The sequence below is a fragment of the Fukomys damarensis genome, unplaced genomic scaffold (assembly GCF_012274545.1).
Source record: "Fukomys damarensis isolate Sample0158 unplaced genomic scaffold, DMR_v1.0_HiC HiC_scaffold_20, whole genome shotgun sequence".
Classification (NCBI taxonomy): Eukaryota; Metazoa; Chordata; class Mammalia; order Rodentia; family Bathyergidae; genus Fukomys; species Fukomys damarensis.
The window spans coordinates 7123799-7127425 of NW_022900932.1; the positions used below are offsets into that span (position 1 = coordinate 7123799).

Sequence of the window (3627 nt, forward strand, 5' to 3'; positions counted from 1 at the left end):
CCGCTCAGCAAGTGACTGGAGTGGTGCCAGTAGCCGCCACCCCAAACCCCAAGTCCCCAGCCCAAGCCCACCCTCCACAGACCTTCTTAGGTGACGTCCTGGAGAGTCTGGATCTCCAAGATCCTGAGAGGACTTTCTCAGAGAAAGGCGCTGAAGGGCTTTGAACCTGGGCAGGGTCACCGTCTTGAGCACAGGAGGGGACTGGGCGAGACGGCGGTCATGTGGTGCGAGACCCTCTTGCGCAGGACCCATACAAGCCTGCTGTGGGTGTTGTCATTCCACCGTTAGACACTCCCTCCTTTGGGCATGTCGGAGCTTCCCACGGCAGTGGTGTACACCTCACACCCTGGTCTTTACAGCAGACCCCTCTGCAGATGCCACAAGAGGCAAACAGATCCAGGAGATGGACACAGGCGGGGGCAGTGGGCAGGCTCCTAACGCTGCCAGATACCTACAGGACATCATGGTTGACTCGGGGGGATGTTCTCCCTGCTCTACAGATGACAGATGAAGACAGAGAGTAGTGCAAAGGTTTGCCTCTGGTCCCAGACTAGTAAATGACGGAGAGGCACGCAAATAAAAGGTTCTGAAGTACCAGGGTCCTCTCCACCTTCTCTGTGATACTGGGGGGGCACATTGTGCCTAGCTTTAAAAACAAACAAAAACAATACCAAATGACATTTCCCAGCCTCTCACAGAAATCTGTCTCAATGAAATGAAAGAAATTGGTCAGGGCATCTGAAAGATCCCCGACTCTGCCCTCTTGCCCTTGTCCTTTCATCTTTCCTGCTACCTAGAAAGGGGATGTGATAGCTAGAGCTCCCGCAGCCATTTTATACTATGAGGTGAACTTGAGTACTGATACTGTGTGCTGAGGATCGTAGAAAAGAAAAATACAAGGACCTGGGCCCTTAGGGACCATTGCTGCCCAGAAAACCAGACTGAAATTCCGCTTCATTGGCCTCTCTTAAAAGAGGGGCATATAAAACCTTATAAGTTGAAGTCATTAAGTTAGGTCACTTTTTCTGTTCATCCATGTTTCCTGGGAGGCCTCTGGAAGCTTTGTCACCTCACAGCGGCCCACCTGAGGAGGTGCCACCTGCTACCTGCTCCCAGATGGCTGTTTCCATGGTTCATCATCTCTACAAGGGGCACAGACTCATTATCCTAGCCACCCCACTCAGCACTCATGGAAGTCCAATTTCGACAGCCAAACAGCAGGAACAAAATTTGCAAGAATAGAAAATCCAAGCCAGGCTGATGTCGACCTGGCTCTGACCCAGGAGCCCCCTCTCTCCCTGACTGTGCACCGCAGTATCCCCCGTCCCTTCTTCTGCCTGTGCGGGCTCAGCTCACCCTTTCAGAAGAGGCTGGCTGTCTGGGTACAGTGGTGTCCACAAGCTTCCCCTGCACCCGGCCCATCCCACTGCCTGAGGGGCACCAGTCCCCGCCAGGTCCCCGCCTTGCTTCCGGAACCCAGGGGCTGGCTTCATTAGTGCAGGTGGCTATATTTTGCCAGTGGGAACAGGGGCCTCTGAGGTCTGAGGTAAGACCCTGCCGGGTGGGGAATGGCTCATTGGTCCCCTGATGGACACAGAGCAGCGACAGAAGACTCAGCCTTCCCTCGGGGTGGGGGATGTCCCAGAATCTCAGACAGAGCGTGGTGGGGCTGGGGTGGTGTCATCTGCACCACAGGGTCCCTCATCCTTCAGGTCCTCACTTCTGCCACATGACAGGCACAGCAGGAGGTGGGGCTGTGTCTCGGGTGATTCTGTGCTGAGCTTTGGTGGGGAGATTGCTGCTCCCCCCGACCCTCCTGGGGACCGTTCCGACATCACGCCTGGTGACAGGTGTTCTTGACGGCTGTCTGCGACAAGTGTATGTGCATGTCACTTGGCTGATAACGACATGCAGGGCACTTCACATCCTTGTCACCCAGGGATGGGGCCCCAGCAGGTTCCCGCTCTCTCTGGTGGGGAGGGGTCCGCCAGGCCCTGGCGACCAGACTGGGTGATCACAACCCTCCCTGGCCACACAGGAAGCGGGCCAAGTCCACCGTGTTCAGCGGGTTCCGGCCCCGTCTGCGGGGCTCAGCCATGAGTACTCAGGGAGGACAGACGCCTTGGGAGGCCGGCAGAGCCACTAAATATTCAGGGAGTTTGTTGGCTCACAAAGGAGCGGGCACGCTTCCCTAGGCAAGTTCCAGGCCTGTCCTCAACACTCCCCACCCGAAGGTCGCCTGGCGCCTCCCTGTCAGCCACTGTTCACAGCCCCTGGGGCTCCCATAGAGGTGGTTCGGTGGTGACCTGGCAGTCGCCTGTGTCTGGGACGGCTAGACTCCCTGAGCCTCTCCGAAGGCTTCTGTCTCTTTCCTCAGACCTGGAGCTCAGGGCCCATGAGACAGGGCTCCCCGTCTCCCAGTGCTTAAGAAGCCACATGGTGCCGACTGGTAAAGCAGGTGGATTTAGCAAGAGCGGGAGTCACACTGTCCGGCTCATGGGTTTGAGACCTAGTGTCTTCACGCAAAGCTGGCAGCCCCGGGATGGCATCCGTGCAGCTCGGCTCCACCCTTCCGGTGTGGGTGCCGCAGCTGGTGATGGCTCACTCTCACTCAGCCGTGGGCAGGTCAGATGCTCGCGTCCCCTCTGTTCCGTTCTTCCAGTGTTTACTCGGTAGCCAGAATGGGCCGGGACTTATTAGGGCTGCAGTTTATGAACTGGACTCCTAAAACTGGGCCAGCCTGGGTCAAAGCTCAGTAGCTCTGCTCTGACCAGTTTCAGTGACACCGCAGAGCCGTCGCCTCTGAGGATCTGAGCCACACACTCCTATTAACAGCAGAAAATGACAGGAGCTCTTTGTCAGCTCTGTCACTGTGACCATGAAGCCCTTGAGAGCAGTGACATCGCTGTCACGGCTGTGTCTCGATGTCCCCCCAAAGCCTCCTGCAAAGGCGGGGTTTTCTCAGAGTGGCTGGATCTAGATCCATGGTACAATGCTAGGGTCAAGGGTGCTAGGAGTGGGTGTGAGGGCTACCTGCCATTAGGGTGGGCAGCCTGGGTAAGACACCAGGGACAGAAAGTGGCTAGACACCTGCTTTTGCTGTCTTCTGCCTGCCAGGGACTGTTTCTCCTCTGTGATGTCCCTCTGCCGTGCCACCCTGCCTTGGAGCCGGCTGATTTTGAACTGAAACCTGTACAAACTGTGAGGCGAAATAAATATTTTCTCCTTTTAACTTTGAGTGTTGGGCATTTTGTCTCAGCAGTGAGAAAAAGTGCACACAGAATTCCAGCCAAGCCAATTTCCTCACCTTGAACTTCTACAACTGTAACTGGTTCCCTGTGTCAAAATGGGTGGGTGAATGGGTAGATGGATGGATGGATGGAGGGTTGGAGGGGTGGATGGACAGATGGGCAGGTAGGAGACAGCTTTGTGCACGTGACAGTTTGCAAAACATACTTTCTATACTACTGTCCATATCAACGAGATTCAATGAGCAGTACAGAAATGGGGGCAGCTTCTGGGGGCCAAGCCAAAGGCTTTCTACAATTTTTGATCAGTTTCCTCACCAGTCTGGATATCTGACCAACTACCGGCCCGCTTCATCATTTCTCCACTTTGTCCCCAACA

At 55.5% G+C, this 3627-nt stretch overlaps 1 protein-coding gene across 1 annotated transcript in view; it reads right to left on the minus strand.

Annotated features, from left to right (window-relative positions):
• Lrfn2 (leucine rich repeat and fibronectin type III domain containing 2) overlaps nucleotides 1-3627 on the minus strand; it is a 150526-nt gene that overhangs the window by 17873 nt on the left and 129026 nt on the right. The window lies entirely within an intron of this gene.